The following is a 21123-nucleotide window of genomic DNA, read 5'->3' on the forward strand; positions in this document are numbered from 1 at the left end:
AAAAAGGGAAGGAAGGGAGAAAGGAAGGAAGGGAGGGAGGAAGGGAAGAAGGAATGCTAAGCCATATACAAGGTCCCTGGGGGTGAGAGCTAGGACCTTTCTGTGTTCCAGTTATGTGCTTTGGTAGTTCTGAAAACAAGTACGATGGTACTAATGAGGATAATGATTTCTCTTCAGCCCTTAGAAAACAAAAACCTCAGCACCAAAATGCTGATTGCCATATAATAAATAATAAAATATTCTTCTTTCCTTCCTTCCTTCCTTCCTTCCTTCCTTCCTTCCTTCCTTCCTTCCTTCCTTCCTTCCTTCCTTCCTTCCTTCCTTCCTTCCTTCCTTCCTTCCTTCCTTCCTTCCTTCCTTCCTTCCTTCCTTCCTTCCTTCCTTCCTTCCTTCCTTCCTTCCTTCCTTCCTTCCTCCTTTCCTTCCTTCCTTCCTTCCTTCCTTCCTTCCTTCCTTCCTTCCTTCCTTCCTTCCTTCCTTCCTTCCTTCCTTCCTTCCTTCCTTCCTTCCTTCCTTCCTTCCTTCCTTCCTTCCTCCTTTCCTTCCTTCCTTCCTTCCTTCCTTCCTTCCTTCCTTCCTTCCTTCCTTCCTTCCTTCCTTCCTTCCTTCCTTCCTTCCTTCCTTCCTTCCTTCCTTCCTTCCTTCCTCCCTCCCTCCCTTCCTCTCTCTTCCTTATTTCTTTTGAATGAGGTGGATTCATGGAGCACATTCTAGATGTAGTTATTAACCCACCAAATTTCCTAAGAGATTAAATTTGCTTTCTTGTGTTAGGATCTCTTAATTCATTTTCTTGTTGCCTAAACTTTATGCAGTTTAGGCTTTGGGTTTTATTGTTGGTTCTTTTCTCAGATTTTATCACCTATGGGCTTCTGGGCATCCCAAAAGTTATTCTTCTTTCTATATTTTAGCTCCTCTTTATGGCACCTAGCTTGGTAAATACACAGAGTTTTCTTCTTCCTCTATCTAGGCAAAAAGATCCCAGGCAGTGATGTCAGGCAGAGATTAATTTATTTTCCTTTAAAAACATATTTTATTCTTCATCTGCCATTTTATATTCCTTCACCCCTCAATTATAACCAAGAAAAAAAAAACAAATGTTCAAATCCTGCCTCTCCCATTTAACTACCTATGTCACTTTGGTCAAACTACCTTAACCTTTCTAGCTATTGATTTCCTCATATGTAAAGGAAGAGAGTTGAGCTAGATGGCCCCTGAAGTACCTTCCAGTGCCACATTTTTATCCTGATCCTATGACTATCAGAGACATTATTTTGCTTTTTGTTTGTATTCCTAATGCTTAGCCCAGTGAGAGACATTTAGGTGCTCAAGAAAAGTGTGTTAATCAGTTTGCCGACAATGTGTACAATATTCTGTCCTCACCTCTCTCTGTGAGGAAGAAGATATATTTCATTCTCTTATTTCTTGGACCTTCATTAATTTTTTCATCACTCATTGTTCGACCATCTTTTTCTCTTACCTTTTTGTAGTCATTGTGTACATTGTTTTCTTGGTTTGACTTAGTTTAGACTTATTTCACTCTCATATGTACATACAAACCTTTCCATGTTTCTCTGAACAGCCCATCTTTATTTCTTACTGAAAAGTAATAAGATACTTCATTCAAATACCACATTTTTTTCCTAAGTCATACCCAATCATTAATTTCTTAAAGGTTAATTAAGTCCTGATGTTGTATTTATTTCCTTGTGCTGGTTTGGTGGATATTACCTTATGGAAAACCAATGCCAGATGGTGATTTTGGTATCACCAGCCCTCACTCTTATAGCAAAATACTTCCCAACCCATTCAGGTGTTCTCTTTTAGTAGCTATTTGTGGTGGTTGTTATAAAGTTATATTTGATTCTTCATGACCCCACTTGGGGTTTTCTTGGCAAGGACACTGGAGTGGTTTGCCATTTCCTTCTCCAGCTCATTTTATAGATGAAGAAACTGAGGCAAACAAGGTTAAGTGACTTGCCCAGGGTCACACAGTAAAAGTCTAAGGTCAGATTTGAACTCAGGAAAATGTCTTATTGACTCCAGACTCTTCCATCCACTGCACCACCTAGCTGCCCTAGCTATTTGACCCAGGCAAACTACTTAACCTGTCTTCCTCAGTTTCCTCATCTTTAAAATGTAGATAATAATAGTACCTATCTTCCAGAGTTATTAGGAGAATAAACTTAGATATTTGTAAAGTATGTTGCAAGCCTTAAAGTGCTATGTAAATCTTAACTATTTTTATTATAAGTCCCCAGGTGGATAGCTTTGCCTCCAGGACTATTATCGATATATCAAAACCTTTTCCCTTCCTTCCATGGTTTTAAGATTATCTCACAAAAGATCTCAATACTCTCATGGACTGCTAAGAATGTATCCCACTGATTTGAAGATCAACTCAAAAGCTTACCTCTTAAGTAACTATAATAACGATGTCTCCTTGCCACCTTTTTCTTCCCCTTCTTCCTTTCATCCTCCACCAAGTATATCAACTTTGTGGGAGGTAAAATATGTCTGGAGGAAAAACCCTTTTGCCTTTGGCATCGCTGACCTGGTGTCTGTTTCATGGAAATCTTTATGGCTCCCAAAGCAGCTGCAAGAGAAGGGGCTAGAGGACATCTATTCACTTGTAGCTACCAAGATAGGAGCATGTCCTTTCCATTTTCTACAGTCTATCCTTCCTGTTATCTGAGGGACTTCATCTTGTTTAGCAAATTCTGGCTAGATATAAGGGGGTTCCATATCTAATACTTTACCCAGGCAGGTATTGTGGGACCTAGCAAGTCTCCAAAGAGTCAGACAGCTTATTTAAGGCAGTCCTTCTGAATTCCTTTCCCAATAGCTTACACCCTCCTGTCAATCTGTTGCCAAGACCTATTGATTTCACCTTTGCAACATCCTTTGAATATACCTCCTTCTCGCCACTAACACTGCCATCACTCTGGTGCAGATCCTTATTACCACATACCTGGATTACTGCAATAGCCTACTGGTGGGTCTGCCTGCCTTTGGTCTCTCTCCACTTTAATCCATCCTTTGTTCAGCTATTAAAATGATTTTCCTAAAGTATAAGTCTAATCATGTCTCCTCCCTCCTCAATAAATTCCAGTGGCTCCTGATCAACTCTAGGAACAGATATAAAATCCTCTTTTGTCGATTAAAGCCTTCATATTCTAGCCCTCTCCTACCTTTCCAGGCTTCTTACTCCTCAATCCATGTGCCATCTCCTGGATATTTCTTGAGCAAGACTCCATCCCTCCACTCATTGTCTCCCTCCTTATCTTTTCCTCCTGGCCTCTAGCTTCTTTTAAGTCCCAACTAAAGTCTCATCTTCCACATGGGGCCGTTTCTTTTTTTTTTAATTGAAAATTTTAATTTAATTAATTCAGAACCTGTTTGCACGGTTACATGATTCATGTTCTTTCTGTCCCCTCTTCACCCCTCCCCCATAACTGACGCTGGGTCCACTGGGTTTTACATGTATCATTGACCAAGATCTATTTCCTTATTATTGATAATTGCACCAGGGTGATCTTTTAGGGCCTTTTCTAACCCCTCTTAATTCCAGTATATTTTATTTCTCATTTACTTCCCATTTATCCTGTATATAATTTGTCTGTATATATTAGTTTGCTTGTTTTTTCCCCATTAGAATGTAAACTTTTAGAGAGCAATTTTTACTCTTATAACTCTTTTTGGATCTCCATTGCATAGCCCAATGCCAAGTACATAAGAGGCCCTTATTAAATGTTTATTGGCTGATTATCTACTGAGTGGCTTGTCTCCCACCTCCAAAGAGGATCCCCAGTAGCTTGCAACATCTTCTCAAAGATATCCTCATTATATAGGCATACCACCTTCCTGCCAAGTCAACAATCCTTGATGAATTTCCATACCCATTACCATTATCAACTTTCCAGTAATTGGGCAGTCAAGTTGGTTTACCCTTTGGTATATGATGGTCTTCAGGGTCATTCCTGTATTTGTGCATTAGTACATGTAGGGGTTGTGTCCCATTGTCTTATTGTGTTATTATTGCAGAAAATGTCAATCCAACTAAAAAAAACCTCAATCCTGGATGATTTCTCCTCCCAGTGTAATTTGTATCAAATGCTGACCTCTGACTCATGGACCAGATTAAATTTTTTCTTTTAAGTGAGAGACTTCTCTCTATTTATGGTTCATGCCTCCAACCAGGATCTTTGGGAATATCAGAATCTGACTCATATCCTTTAGAAGATTCTTAACTCCCCTGCAAATATCTAGAGTTACTAAGATATTAAATGTAGAGGAGATTTACTTGATACAGTAAGGGATGTGGATAGGACTCCTTCCTCTCTGTGCCTTTAGCAAAATAATTGAGAAAGTCTCTCCTGACAAGCTATTTTACTCCCAAGACATTTAACCTGGTTCTTGCAAATTCTTAGCACCAACTAGTGGAGTTTCTTCATTGTTAATGGAATTGTGGTCTTGTTACAAGTCCAAGTTCAGCATCTCTGGGACAAGCAGAGGTTTACGAACCTCTTCTCTTTTGGCTTTTGTGTGTTGGCATGGCTTCAGCTAGCTGTGGCAGTTCTCTTAGTCTGATGTTCTAGTTTCTCAGGGTTGTAGAAGGAGACTGAGGATCCTTCATTGTCACTGTCAACATCTAACATCACTCCTGCACTGTCTCAGCATGGTTTTCCATTTCCATTTCCCTTGGGTCCAGACTCAATCTCTTTCCTGCATGAAACTCCTTAGTGTTTTTCTTCTTGAGCTCTTTGCCTTTCTATACCTCTTATATAAGAGTATAAGGAGGAGAGAAGGGGTTAACTCATGTTAAATGAGAGTATACCTATACTTTTCTGGGAGATGTACATTCCATGATGGGAAGGGAAGAATTGAATGGAATGATGATAATTATTATCTTAAGACACATGAACAAATAGAATAAGAGAGCCTGAAGAGACCTCAGAGAGCATTTGGTTCTCTCCAGGTCCTGATTAGTCTCTCGGGCCGTTACCTTTTTCTGTTTACTGGTAATTCTCATTCTCTATGCCTTGAACTCAGTCAGAAAAAGACACAGAACTTTGAGTTTATTTAAGGGGCATGGGCCTTGTTGGGTCATCATGGCTTGATGCCAGGGGATGACTCTCCAAGCTGCTTCCTTCCCAGCTTGTAGTGGCTCCTATTCCATTCCTGAGGCATCTCTACTCACTGCCCTCATCTCCTCCCCACTTCTTTCCATCTGTACAAAACAAGGTGAAGAGGGAATCCAAGTCTCTGATGAACTTGGATCCCTCACTGTTCATTTGATTGGAAAAAACCCTCCACAGTTATCTGACATAGGACCACATTTGACCAATGAAGACACAGGCCTAGAGCGGTCAAGTGATTTGTCAAAGTCAGCAGAGGTGAAAGGTAGCAAAGTAATTTCATTTAAGGTCCAACAATCACTTCTTGCCTTTTATATTTTTTTTTAAACATTATTTTATTTGGTCATTTCTGAACATTATTCATTGGAGAACAAGATCATTTTCTTTTCTCCCACCCACCCCCCACCTATCCCATAGCCGACACGCAATTCCACTGGGTATCACATGTGTTCTTGATTCGAACCATTTCCATGTTGTGGGTATTTGCATTAGAGTGTTCATTTAGACTCTCTCCTCAGACATGTCCCCTCAGCCCCTGTAGTCAAACAGTTGCTTTTCCTCGGTGTTTTTACTCTGACAGTTTGTCCTCGGCTTGTGGATAGTGTTTTTTCTCCTAGATCCTTGCAGATTGTTCTGGGACATTGCATTGCCATTAATGGAGGAGTCCATTACGTTCTATTGTACCACAATGTATCAGTCTCTGTGTACAATGTTTTCCTGGTTCTGCTCCTTTCGCTCTGCATCACTTCCTGGAGGTTGTTCCAGTCTCCATGGAATTCCTCCACTTTATTATTCCTTTTAGCACAATAGTATTCCATCACCAATATATACCACAATTTGTTCAGCCATTCTCCAATTGAAGGGCATTGCCTCATTTTCCAATTTTTGGCCACCACAGAGAGCGCAACTATGAATATTCTTGTACAAGTCTTTTTCCTTATTATCTCTTTGGGGTACAAACCCAGCAGTGCTATGGCTGGACCAAAGGGCAGACAGTCTTTTATCACCCTTTGGGCATAGTTCCAAATTGCCCTCCAGAATGGTTGGATCAGTTCACAACTCCACCAGCAGTGAATTAATGTCCCTACTTTGCCACATCCCCTCCAGCATTCATTACTTTCCTTTGCTGTCATGTTAGCCAATCTGCTAGGTGTGAGGTGATACCTCAGAGTTGTTTAGATTTGCATCTCTCAGATTATAAGAGATTTAGAACACTTCTTCCTGTGCTTATTAATAGTTTTGATTTCTTTATCTGAGAACTGCCTATTCATGTCCCTTGTCCATTTATCAATTGGAGAATGGCTTGATTTTTTGTACAATTGATTTAGCTCTTTATAAATTGGAGTAATTAAACCTTTGTCAGAGGTTTTATGAAAATTGTTTCCCTTCTGATTTTAGTTACATTGGTTTTGTTTATACAAAAACTTATTAATTTGATGTAGTCAAAATTGTTTATATTACATTTTGTGGCTCTTTCTAAGTCTTGCTTGGTTTTAAAATCTTTCCCTTCCCAAAGGTCTGACATGTATACCATTAGTGTTTGCCTAATTTACCTATAGTTTCCTTCTTTATGTTTGTCATTCACCCATTCTGAATTGATCTTGGTGTAGGGTGTGAGGTGTTGATCCAAACCTAATCTCTCCCATACTGTCTTCCAATTTTCCCAGCAGTTTTTATCAAATACTGTATTTTTTTCCCAAAAGCTGCGGTCTTTGGTTTGTCATTTACTGTCTTTCTGAGGTCACTTACCCCAAGTCTATTCCACTGATCCTCCTTTCTGTCTCTTAGCCAGTACAATATTGTTTTGATGACCACTGCTTTATAATATAGTTTGAGATCTGGGGCTCAAAGGCCCCCTTCCTTTGTATTTTTTTTTCATTATTTCCCTGAATATCCTTGATCTTTTGTTCTTCCAAATGAACTTTGTAATGTTTTTTTTTCTAAATCAGTAAAAAAAAAAATTTGGAAGTTTAATGGGTATGGCACTAAATAGATAAATAAGGTTGGGTAGGATTGTCATTTTTATTATGTTAGCTTGTCCCACCCGTGAGCAATCAATGTTTTTCCAATTGTTTATGTCTAGTTTTAGTTGTGTGGAGAGTGTTTTGTAGTTGTGTTCATATAGTTCCTGTGTTTCTCTCGACAGACAGATTCCTAAGTATTTTATATTGTCTAGGGTGATTTTACATGGAATTTCTCTTTCTAATTCTTGCTGCTGAGATGGATTGGAGATATATAGAAATGCTGATGACTTATGTGGGTTTATTTTGTATCCTGCAACTTTACTAAAGTTGTTGATTATTTCGACTAGCTTTTTGGTTGATTCTCTAGGATTCTTTAAGTATACCATCATATCATCCACAAGGAGTGATAGCTTGGTCTCCTCGTTGCCAATTTTAATACCTTCAATTTCTTTTCCTTTTCTAATTGCTACTGCTAGTGTTTCTAGTACAATGTTAAATAATAGGGGTGATAATGGGCATCCTTGTTTCACTCCTGATCTTATTGGGAATGCATCTAGTTTATCCCCATTGCAAATGATATTAGATGATAGTTTTAGATATATACTGTTTATTATTTTTAGGAACGTCCCTTCTATTCCTATGCTTTCTAGTGTTTTTAATAGGAATGGGTATTATATTTTATCAAAGGATTTTTCTGTGTCTATTGAAATAATCATGTGATTTTTGTTGGTTTGCTTATTGATATGGTCAATTATGTGGATGGTTTTCCTAACATTGAACCATCCCTGCATCCCTGGTATAAATCCTACTTGATCATGGTGAATGACCCTTCTGATCACTTGCTGGATTCTTTTTGCTAGTATCCTATTTAAGATTTTTGCATCTATATTCATTAGGTCGATTGGCCTACAATTTTCTTTCGCTGTTTTTGACCTGCCTGGCTTTGGAATCAGTATCATGTTTGTGTCATAAAAGGAAATTGGTAGAACTCCCTCTTTGCTTATTCTGTCAAATAGTTTGTATAATATTGGGATTAGTTTATCTTTGAATGTTTGATAGAATTCATTTGTGAATCCATCAGTCCCTGGGGATTTTTTCTTAGGAAGTTCTTTGATGGCCTGTTGGATTTCATTTTCTGATATGGGATTATTTAAGAATTCTATTTCTTCTTCTGATATTCTAGGCAGTTTATATTTTTGTAAATATTCATCCATATCACCTAGATTGGTATATTTATTTCCATATAATTGGGTAAAGTAGATTTTAATGATTGCCTTAATTTCCTCTTCATTGGAGGTGATGTCCCCCTTTTCATATTTGATTCTGTTAATTTGCTTTTCTTCTTTCCTTTTTTTAAATTAGATTGACCAGTACTTTGTCTATTTTGTTTGTTTTTTCAAAGTACCAGCTTCTAGTCTTATTTATTAGTTCAATAGTTCTATCACTTTCGATTTCATTAATTTCTCCCTTAATTTTTAGGATCTCTAGTTTGGTTTTCTTCTCGGGGTTTTTAATTTGTTCACTTTCAAGTTTTTTAATTTGCATTTCCAATTCATTGATCTCTGCCTTCCCTTGTTTGTTAATATATGCACTCAGGGATATGAATGTTCCTCTGATTATTGCTTTGGCTGCATCCCATAAGGTTTGAAAGGATGTTTCACCATTGCCATTTTCCTCGATGAAATTATTAATTGTTTCTATGATTTCTTCTCTAACTAACCAATTTTGGAGTATCATATTATTTAATTTCCAATTAATTTTTTATTTTGTTCTCCATGTACCCTTACTGATCATTATTTTTATTGCCTTATGATCCGAAAAGGCTGCATTTATTATTTCTGCTTTTCTGCATTTGTATGCCATGTTTCTGTGACTTAGTGTATGGTCAATCTTTGTGAATGTGCCATGTGGTGCTGAGAAGAAGGTGTATTCCTTTTTGTCCCTATTTCTTTTTCTCCATATGTCTATTAACTCTAATTTTTCTAAGATTTCATTCACTTCTTTTACCTCTTTTTATTTATTTTTTGATTTGATTCATCTAAATTTGATAGCGGTTGGTTCAAATCTCCCACTAATATGGTTTTACTGTCTATTTCTTCCTTCAATTCTCCTAGTTTCTCCATTAGAAATTTGGTGCATACATGTTGATTAGTGATATTTCCTCATTATCTATAGTCCCTTTTAACAAAATATATTTACCTTCCCTATCCCTTTTAATCAGGTCTATTTTTGCTTTTGCTTTGCCAGATATCATGATTGCAACTCCTGCCTTCTTTCTATCAATTGAGGCCCAGAAGGTCTTACTCCATCCTTTAATTCTGACCTTGTGAGTGTCTACCTGCCTCATGTGTGTTTCTTGAAGACAGCATATGGTACGGTTTTAGATTCTAATCCATTCTGATATTTGTCTATGTTTTATGAGTGATTTCATCCCATTCATGTTCAAAGTTATGATTGTCACTTGTGGACTCCTTCGCATTTTGATATCTTCCCCTAATTCTGACCTTTCTTCTTTAGCTATAACCTTTTAAGCCAATGATTTATTTTAAATCAGTCTCCCTAGTCCCCTCCCTTGATATGTTTCCCTTTCTAGCCCCTCCCTTTTTGTTCCCTTCCCTTCCCCTCCCCCCTCTCCTTCCCTCCCTTTTTGTGTTCCCTCCACCCCCCTACCCCCTTCTCCCTTACCCTTTTGGATAAGATAGAATTCAAAATCCCAATGGATCTGGATGCTCTTCCCTCTCAGAGTTGATTTCACTGAGAGTAAGGTTTAAGTAAAAACTCTATTCCTCTCCTTCTTATAGGAGAATTCTTTCCCTCCCCTTCCCATGTGTATCTTTGTGTGAGAAAGATTATTCTATTTAGTTTTTTTTTATTTCTTGGAGTATATCTTAGTACCATCAACAATTCCCCACCTCCCTTTTTCTTTCTACCCCCCCCTTTCTCCATATCATCTTGATGCCCCAAACTTTCCCTATGTGTGATTCTTCTTACTACTCTAATAATGCATACAATTTTTGAGAGTTACATATTACATTTCCCCCACATATTAATATATATAAATTGATATAAATATAGTACTTATAGAAGAGAGTTTGAGTAAAAGAAAAAGATGCCATTTTTCTACTTTTCCCTTTCCTTCATATTTACTTTTTCATGTTTCTCTTGCTCTTTGTGTTTGGACATCAAACTTTCCACAGAGCTCTGGTCTTTTCTTTACAAACACTTGGAAATCTATTTTGTTGAATGCCCATACTTTTCCCTGGAAGTATATAGTCAGTTTTGATGGATAGCTGATTCTAGAGGACCCAGCTCTCTTGCTTTTCTGAATATCATGTTCCATGCCTTACAGTCATTCAGAGTGGAAATTGCTAGGTCCTGTGTGACCCTGATTGGTGTTCCTTTATATCTAAATTGTCTTTTTCTGGCTTCTTGTAAGATTTTTTCTTTTGCTTGGAGGGTTTGGAATTTGGCAATTACATTCCTGGGAGTTGTCTTTTGAGGATTTAGTGTAGAGGGTATTCTGTGAACTCTTTCAATGCATATTTTGTCCCCATGTTCTAGAATCTCTGGGAAGTTTTCTTTGATGATATCATGTATTATGATATCAAGATTACTGTTTATTTCTGGCTTTTCTGGTAGACCAATGATTCTTAGATTGTCCCTCCTTCCTCTGTTTTCTAGGTCTGTCACCTTGTCAGTGAAATATTTTATGTTATCTTGTAATTCTTTAGTCTTTTGACTTTGCTTCATTAATTCTTGCTGTTTTGCAAGATCATTGTCTTCCAGTTGCCTGATTCTGACCTTTAAAGACTGGTTTTCCTTTTCAGTTTGGTCTGACCTGTTTTTTGAGGCTTCAAGCTGCTTCTTCATTTGCATATTTTGGTCTCTCAGATTGCTGAGTTCCTTTTGCATTGTTTCCCATTTTTCCTGCCAGAAGGCTTCCATCTTTTTGATAATTCCTGATTTGAATTCTTCAAGAGTTTGTGGAGAATTTCCATTTCCTTTGGAAGGTTTTGGAGTATTTGTGTTTCCTCTTCTATCTCCTCTGCATTTTGTATTTTTGCTCCACAAAATGGGTCCAAAGTCACCCCCTTCTTCTTGCATTTCTTGGTGTTTGGATGCTTTTGCACTTCTATACTGTTTGCCATCTCTATGGTTTTTATTCCCCTTTCCAGTCAGAAATCTGAGTGAGGAGACTTGGCTCTTAGTGTATTTGTTTGATGGTCCAAGGCATTAGCCCCAGGCAAATTGTCCATTCTCTTCAGCTGCGCTTTCTTCCCGGGGAAGCCCAGGGTCTGGCCTCCCCTGCCTGCCAGTGTTTCCGGTGTTACTGCTCTCAGTTCCCTCCAGTTGCTTCTCCACTGCCTTATTTCCACACCCTGAGCCTGGCACAACACTGTCCACAAGGTACCTCAGTGCCTTTTCCGGCCCTTAGGTTCCTGTCCTGTCAGAGGGCCCTGCACTCTAGGGGGGAGGGATCTTGGCTTCCCTGAGCTCTGAGGACTCCTGATGGGATTATGTTCAGCTATGTTGGTCTGGATGTGCCCCGAGGCAAAAATCTCCAGAGAGACTCAGATGGAAGGACCCAGCCAGGGGTCTACAGCCTCCCCCCGTCTCTCTCAGGCTGATTCCCTGCTGTCTGTATTGGACACCCCAAGACTGGCCCAGGTTGCTTTCAAGGTATGTCCTTCAAAACAACACCTTTGCAGGCCCTGAGGTTCCCACTGCTGCTGCTGGCTCAGTGCTCTGGATTGGGGGGGGAGGAGTCCTGGGACCTTCCTTCTGCCTTCCCCTTAGACTCGAGTGATCTAGGATTCTGGCTTTTGGGGGGGCATACCTTTTGATTTGAGTCCAGAAGGAGGGTTCCCCAGCTCTGTCCTGTTGTTAAGTTTGAATTTCAGTCCCCTAGGAGCATTCAGTTTGTGATTGGTAAGGAAGGGTTTTCAGAGGTCTGAACTTTTGCTGCTTCTAAGCCGCCATCTTGACTGGAAGTGACCCTTGCCTTTTATATTACAAAGTATATTTACATATAATATGTACTTTCATCGTTAAAAACCTGAGAATCAAAAAAAATTCCATCTAGCACTTAATTTTTTAAGTTTTTCAAAGAGCAAACATATTTAATTTCATATGACCCTAACAACAGTCCTGGGAAGAAAGTGCTATTTTAATTCCCATTTTACAGATGAGAAAACTGACAAGGAGAGTAGTTAAGTAACATGCTTAGGATTTTAAAAACTAGTACATATTTGAGGCAATATTTGAACTCAAGTTTTCCTAACTCCAAATCTTGAGAATTTCCAGAAAGATGGGGCCTTTTATCTTTATTTTACAGAGAAGGCAGAGAGGAAAGTAACACATTCAAGGTCAAGTACCTTGTTGATGGCAGAATACAGAAGAAAGAATCTGAGTTTCCTGATTCAAGCCAGTTATCCTGCCACTAGACTTCACAAACTCTCAGTTAAGATTTCCAAGGGATTTAGGTTACATTTAGACTGACCATTTATACAAGAATTCATTTCTTTTAGCCACTCACCTCCTCCCTTTCAAAATTTCTTGAGATTCTCCTCAAGAGGTCATCAGAGATGTGATAAATCCTCCTGTCTCCTGGGGCCATGAGAGAATTACCTGATAGCTGAGCTATTTTCTCCCCCAAGAAGTCTCCTTTTGCTAACCAACTACTACTGAAATACTTGGAAAATGTTTCTGGTTGTTTGTAGTACTCCCTCTTTCCATCACAGTGGGAAATTGGTGTCAGAACATTTTTCAACTTAGAAAGCTGATAGAAGGGAGTTGTACTGGGGCCATGAAAACAGATTTATCCATTTCATACAGCATTGGTGAAAGGTATCGCTGGCTGTCTAACCCCCTCTGCATTCCCTCCCTTCTATCTCCAGCATCCTCAAGACTCCTGCTACCTTCCCTCTCAAATAAAAATCAAGTATTACAGAAAGGTGCAGAGGAGAGGGCACTGGATTGGGAGTTAGGAGACTTGGGTTGAAGCTCCAGTTTTGGTATTTATTAGCTGTGGGACCTTGGAGTAATCATTTCCTTTCTCCAGGCCTCAATATCTATAGCTACAAAATGGGGGTCATAATATTTGTGCTGCCAACCTTGGGTATTATGAAGAAAGCACTTTGCAGACTTTAAAGAGCTGTATAAATATGAGTTTTTATTATCAGAACAACGAATGAAAAACAGTGAATGAATAAGCACTATGAGAGCAAAATGTCTCAACTTCCTAACAATAGGGACCAGAGGTGTAGACAGCACTCCCTGTATTAGGTTTCTAATGTACATGAAAATCTAATCAAGAAGCTCTCTGTCCTATATGGTTTGAATTGTTGTCACCTGCAGAAAGAGAGAGAAATGGGGCCAATGACCCTGCTTGGTCCCTTCTATTTCTGGGACTCCATTTTGCTGTGAAATATATTGCTGACATTCCATGGATTCTGAACACTCTTGCATCTCCCATCAGCAATCGTAGAAGGCGCACCAAGTCACGTGTGTCTTCTGTAGATGCCAGGGGATTATATACCCAGGCTGCCTTTGGTTCACGTTAACCCCGATCACTCAGGCCATCAGCACTTGTCCAGGGGAAATGCTATAAGGAGATTCCATTTCCTCTGCCATTCTCCTCCCTGCTGTCTTATCATTGGCAATTTAGCTTCTATCTGATTGCATCTGCTGGGTAGGCAAGTTCAGGGATACAAAGGGGTTTCTGGGGGGTGGGGAAGCTGGAGAAGCTGCAGGAGACATTTCTGTGCCTCACTGCTAATAAAGTTGATTAGATTGACAAGTCTCTCCTGTTTTGTTACTGATGGTTCTTGTCCCTATTTTGATATATTACTGCCACATCCACCTGAGTCAGGAGCGGAGATTAGCTCAAATTAAAATTTGCATTACCCAGAGGGAGTGTTGCTGGGCCATCGCAGCAGCACTCAGAATAACTCACCTTCTCTACAGAGGGATGGGAGACTCCAAAGGCTGTCCATCTCTTGGGTCAGATGCGAAAGTTCTTCCTCACCGGGAAGAGGACTAACCCTCCTTATTCCTAATTCCAGGAAGAGGGAGGATTTCACCCTTCCCTCCTGCCTCTGGAGAAGGAAATCTGCCTTTGGGGTGGGCAGTAAGAAATCATTGGCTGTAGGGGCCACAGCAAGTTGAATGTGTCTCTGCTTGTCTGGAGAATAATCCATTTTAGAGGAGGCTAGGTCTTTGTAGGCAGCTGGAAACAGGAGAAAAATTTTATCAGCAATCTAGGGCTGTTGTGATCTAATCCTGATGAGCTTTTTTTTGGGGGGGGATGTATTTTTATTGATACTTTCTCTTTTTATATTCCCTATATTTCCCAGTGTGTCCCTCTTTTCTCTTTCTTCCCTCCTAGAGAGCAATCTTTTATAACAAATTGATGAGGGGACATAGAGCTAACTTTTGGGATCAGGGATTTTTATTTCTATTTTTCCTCAGAAAGGGCACTTAGGAAAGGCACATAGGAAGTAACAGTACCGATGGATAGGTGGGGCAGCAGAGAGTTCTGGGTCTGGAGTCAGGAAGACTCATCTTCCTGAGTTCAAATATGGCCTCAGACACTTGATGTGTGACCTTGGGTCAATCACTTTACCCTATTAACTGCCTCATCTATAAAATGAGCTAGAGAAGGATATAGTAAATCACTCCAGTATCTTTACCTAGAAAACAGGATCACAATGAGTCAGACTCAACTGAAAAATGACTGAACAACAAGTGAGAGTCCCAACAGAAAATGTCTGGTTGTTTGGCACTGGGTCTTGATGTTCCCAGGAGTGAGAGCTGTAGAGCATCTTAAAGGTCATCTAATCCAATCCCCTTGCTTTTCAGATGAGGAAACTGAGCTCCACATAGGTTCAATGATTTGCTTAAGGTCTCACAGGTAGGAAGTGACTCATAGAGTTGATATTCCCACTCAGGTCTTCTTGCTCCAAATTCAGGGCTCATTTCACATCACCAGTTACATCAGCCATTCTTTCAGTCAGGTTCCTCCCAAGGTCTGTTAGCTACCAAGATGCCTGACCCTCACCTTCCATGACTTCACCAGATCACTTGTCTGATTGCAAATGCAGGTCAGTCATCAAATAGTTAGAGCCTTCCACCCACCTGGAAGGTTGCATTTTCCATAAAGTTAAAATTTGTTCCATTGATTTTTGGGGTGGTAATGGAGAGAGGAGAAAGAGAGGAAACCAAAAACAGCCAGAAACTTCCATTCCTGTGTGATTAAAAATCAGCGTTGAGATCCAGCCATTCTGTTTCTTTCCACTAGAAAAAAAATAAAAAACCAAAAGCACCTACAGATCTTGCACACCTGCATGCAATAAAGCCAGTTCCCCAAACCTTTAATTTTTTTTTACCTATTTTTCCTTATTAAACTGGAACTAGGTGAATCCCTATTGGCCTATTGATTCTTGGATTAGGCTGTGTATCAAAAAGTATGAAAATACAAATTGTTTCTGGGAGAAATTACTATATTGTTTCTTGTCTCCTGGGTCCCAGAGAGTCTCTGGGGTTCCAAGATTAAGTAGGCTCAGAACCAGGCTGTCTTCTCTGTCAGAGAAGATTTTTGTTTCTGTTTTCTGAAAGGAAATGTTTTAAAGATGGACTTTGGTTCATCTCGGTTATGGAATCCCCTCCTTGAGTCTACATAAAACTGCTTTGAAATGCCCTTATATCTATGCATCTTGTCCATATATTGTTTGTTCTAAGGTAAGCTCTCAGAGGTTTGACATCCCTACTGGGTTTGGTACTTAGTGGGTACTCCAGGAATAGTACTCTTATGTCTCTAGCATCTTTCTCCTCCTCTCCTCTCTCCTCACATTTAGTATCTTTTGTTTGTTGGCTGTATGGAAGGGAATCAGTCATGTCAAATTTCTTTATTCTTCATTAGTTGCTAATAAGCCATTAAATCCATTCCCAGTTTTTAATGGTGGGGAGGAACTTGAGTACCTAATTTCACCCTAAGTGACCACAAAGATAATTTTCTATCAAGGTGTCCATCTCAGAGGAATGACTGTTGAGAAAGAAAGAAACTCAAGGAAGACAGGAACAGCTCTCTCAGCTGATCTCCTAAACTCTTTCCTCAGAGGATCTTTTTTTCTGTACAATCTAGTTAAAAGTAGCACTGGACCCAGAATCAGGAGATCTGGATTTAACTTATAGAACTTTTATTTACTAGTTGTTGTTTTTTGGCAAACCACTTCCCTCTCCTGCCTCTGAGCCACAGTTTCTTTATTTGTGGAAATTTGGGAGGTTCAACTAAAAGATTTCTCTAGATTATTCTAGCTTTGACATCCTGTGATTCTGATTCCTTCGCAGCCACTAACTTACCAGGCACTGGAGGTAATCTGACTCTCTCTCTTATTCTCTGGGCCAGTAGCAGCTGACAGATCCTTATTCTCTGAATTCAACAGAGACATGGGCAGAATCTTAAAGCCAGGGGTATTTGTTAACATTAAAAAAAAAATTCACAAGGTGAAGGCAATGTTTTAACTGGGGGGGGGATACAGCTCTATGATGGGGTTTCAGAAACTGTGGCAGGCTGGTGAGTGAGAGATTTTTGAGCTCCCCAAAGTCCCTCAAATTGCACCCTGCAGGCAACCATCTATTCTGATTATATGTACGGTCAGTTCTGCCATTACCCTTTCCTCAGCAGAATCCCAGCACCGAAACTTATTAGTCATGTGTCCCTGGTCAAATCACTCAGTCCAATTCAACAATCATTTATTAGTCAACTATTACGAACAAGGTATTATGCCACTTCCTGCACTCAAGATTATCTTTGGGAAATATAATTTACAGATAAAAATAATTCGCAGAAGGAGAGAGTATCAACAACTTGGGGATCAGGAAAGATTTCATTTAGGAGGCAAACTTTTTTTTGAAGCATATATGTGAATAGAGTATGGGCCAGGCTTTATGTTTTGAAGTGTACATAATTTGAAGCAATTTCATCTGCTAAATGGATATAGAAATCCTTGTACTTTCTATTTCAGAGGCTTATTATTATTAGAAAAGTGCTTTTTTAAAAAAACCTTAAAGCATGAAGTTAATGTGAGATGTTAGTATTATCACTAGGTATCTAAGCCTCAACTTCAGTCTATTATCTTGGGGTTCCCCCAACGCATTCCCCAGACACAAATAATCACCAACCACAGTGTATAGATAATAGATGACAATTATAACCACTTTAAAGTTTGAAAATACCTTTGACACATTATCTCATTTGAGTCTTGAACTGGCGCGATAGGTACTATCAATCAATCAATCAGCCAGTCAATCAAAAGACATTTATTAAATATCTACTAGGCCCTGGGATAGAAAGAGAAAGATGCAAGATTCAAGGAGTTTATATTCTATTAGGGGAGACAACATTCATTGGGGGAAGACCAAAGTATATACCAAATAAATAAAAACTAATGAGTTAGTATATTTTTGTGCATTTGTGTGTATTTGGTGGGGGGAGACTAGAGGGGAAATGATAATTGCTAGGGGAAGGAGGGTTCAGGAATGCCTTTATGTAGAAGGTGAACTTTGGAGGAAACTTAGGATTTGTAGAGATAATTTTAAGGTTGTGACTTAAAATCTAAATTAATTGGTTGCCAGGGGAAAAAATCCCAAATAAAATACCCAAGTCAGTCTGGAAATTTATGGTAATTTTAATTAATATAGAGGGAAGGATTTTAAGGAGAAAGAGAGAAGAGGGTATAGGATTTCTCCCACCTGGCCTGTGCCAAGGGGAGTTCAAGATCTCTGTTGCTAGGTCTCTGAAGGAGATTAGAGTCTTCTAAGAGGATAAAGTTTGGAAAGTAAAGCAGGAAAAACTCAGCCAGAAACTCACTACTGAACCAGAAAATAGATGTAGCCATGCCAAGATGCCGAAAGGTCCAGCATGCTGTTACTAGCCACCTCTCCGCTGCAAAAGGTACCAGAGAAAGGAGGTGATGCGAAATATGTAGACCTTTTACTCTTGTGTCCCCTCCTCTCAATTTTCATGTCTACCAATCACATCAGAGACTTTTCTCCAGGACTGCCCATTCTTTAGTTCTTGCCTTCTTTGATTAGATTATATCTTTTGAGCTACTTAACACTTCTTTTTTAAGTTCACCTTTTGTTAGTTACTTAACCTTTTTGTGATTAATTTACACTTTATAGTTACTTAACACCTTTTTGTATTAAGATCTTAAAATAGACTTAGCTTAAAGTTCTAGCTTCACTATAAAGTAAGAACTAAGTACCTTCATTGTTCAATCAGGAGATTACAACTTCATCTTCTCCATAAAATAAGATCTAAGTAGGATGGAGTAATCTAAATTTTACAGATTCCAAATGACAGAAAAGAAAAGGGAGGGCATTTCAGGCATGGCAGAAAGCCTGTGCAAAAGCACGTGTCTTGGATCAATTTGGCTGGGCCCATGAGTATATGATATAGGTTAATCATCAACGGGCCTGGAAATGTAGTTTGGAATCGGGTTATTAAGGTAATTTAGTCCAAAGACAGGAGAGTATTTTATCCTACAGGCAACATGGGGCCAGAGAAATGTCTAGGAAGCTCAGTGGAATTAGGAAGATCCGAGTTCAAATCTGTCCTCAGATACTTATTAGCTACGTGATCCTGGTGAAATCACTTAATCCCTGCTTGCTTTAATCTGCTGGAGAAGGAAATAGCAAACCACTCCAGTATCTTTGCCAAGAAGACCCCATGGGCAAGTTTGGTCCAAGCGGTCATGAGGTCATGATCAAACATGATTGAATGACAACAAAAATAAGGGGCCGTAGTAGTTTAAGAGCAAGGTATTAATATGGTCAAACCTATGTTTTAGTAATATCATTTTCCTAGTTATAAGGAGAACAGAGAGACTGGAGACCAAGTATCTAGTTAGGAGGCTATAACTAGCTGGTATTTATAGAGCACTTGAAGGTTTGCAAAAAGCGTTAGATAAATTATCTCATTTGAGCCTCATAGCCACCCTGGGAGGGAGGTACTATTAGTACTCCCACTTTACATATGAGAAAACCAAAGCAAAGAGATTAAATGACTTACCCCCAGGGTCATACAACTAATGAGTATCAGAGACAGGACTTGAACTCCAGTCTTCCTGACTCCAAGGCCAATACTCTATGTCCACCATGCCAGATAAATGATGATAAGGGCCTGAATTAGCAGGGTTGTTGTATGAATGAAGAGAAAGGGGTGGGTGGATGTGAGAGATATAGAGGGAGAATCAGCAAGATTTGACAATTGCTTGGATATGAGGTGTGAGGAAAAGTGAGCAAATGAAGATGATTCCAAATAAAAGAGCCTGACTGACTGAAACAGCCATGGAACTATAGACAGAAACAGGGAATTTCAGTAGAGACGGTGGCTTTCAGGGAAAAGCAAATGAATTTTGTCCTAGACTGTCTATGGGACATTTGGTATGAATTGTCCAATGGATGGTTGGTGATGAAGGACTAGGTCTTAAGCAAGAGGCTAGAGCTGGTCATATCATTTTAAGAATCATCTGAATAGAAGTGATAATTAAATCCATGGGATTTGATAAGGTCATCAATAAAGAGTCTGTAGTGTGCTAGGAAAAGGGGAGCCAAGACAGAGCCTGGAGGAAGATTCCTAGTTAGGGACATGTTATTGATAATAATCCAGCAACAGTGGGGAGAGGTTAGACAAGAGGAGATTTTTTTTTCTTTTTTTAAAAAATATTTATTTAGAATATTTTTCCATGGTTACATGATTCATGAACCTCCTCCCCCACTCTCTCCTACCCCCTCCCAAAGCCAAAAAAAAAACCAGTTCCACTATATTATACATGTATCATTGTTCAACATTTTCCATGTTATTGATATTTGCAATAGAGCGATCCTTTAACATCAAAACACTAATCACATCCCTATTGCACTACATGTTGGATCACATATTCTTTCTTCTGTGTTTCTGCTCCCACAGTTCTTCCTCTGGATGTGGATAGCATTCTTTCTCCCAAGTTCCTCTGGATTGTTCTGGGTCACTGCATTGCCACTAATGTAGGAGTTCATTACATTCGATTGTGCCACAGTGTCTCAGTCTCTGTGTATAATGTTCTCCTGGTTCTGCTCCTCTCACTCTGCATCAATTCCTAGAGGTCATTCCAGTTCACATGAAATTACAAGAGGAGATTCTTGAAAAAGCAGTGTCACAAAAACCTAAAGGAGACTGGGCATACAGGAGGAGAGAGTAATCAACTATGTTAAATAATCATCAGATTAACAAGCATTTATTAAGTCATTACTGTGTGCCAGAAACTATGTTCTAAGCACTGGGAATGCAAATGCAAGCCATAAGAAAGATTGTTATTGCCCTCAAGGAGGTTGCAATTAATTAGATTTAGCGAGAGAAGATCAAGAAGGATAAGATTAAGAAAATACGCCCAGTGGATTGAGAGCCAGTTTTAGAGATGGTTGGTTTGGGGTTCAAATCTGGCCTCAGACACTTCCTAACTGCATGACCCTAGCCAAGTCACTTAAGCCTCATTGCCTAGCTTTTATCACTCTTTTACCTTGGCAATAATACACAGTATTGATTCTAAGACAGAAGGTAAGCATTATTTTTTAAAGGAAAAAGCTATGGCATTTGGTAATTAAGAGATCATCAGCAATATTGGAGAGAGCAACTTTGGCTATATCGCATATTATAAAATCATTTTTATAGATAAGCAATCTGAACTTAGATTGAGTTGCTTGTGGTCTGATATCTAATATAAACACCAAAGCAAGATTCAAGCTCAGTTCTTCCTAGCTCCAAGTCCAGCCTATCTATGTTATGCCACATGGCTTTGTTTGCTGTGTAGGTCCAGGGGCTCATAAAATTTAGAGAAGACAAAGTTCCTACGTGCCTAAAGCATACAGACTAATGTGGGAATAAAACTCCAACACAAAAAAACTATTATTTGTGAAATGTGATGTTATGTGCATCAAAATAGTAGAAAGTGAAGTGTTAGATGTGGTCCAAGAGAATGGAC

This window comes from Monodelphis domestica, chromosome 1 (assembly GCF_027887165.1).
Source record: "Monodelphis domestica isolate mMonDom1 chromosome 1, mMonDom1.pri, whole genome shotgun sequence".
Classification (NCBI taxonomy): domain Eukaryota; kingdom Metazoa; phylum Chordata; class Mammalia; order Didelphimorphia; family Didelphidae; genus Monodelphis; species Monodelphis domestica.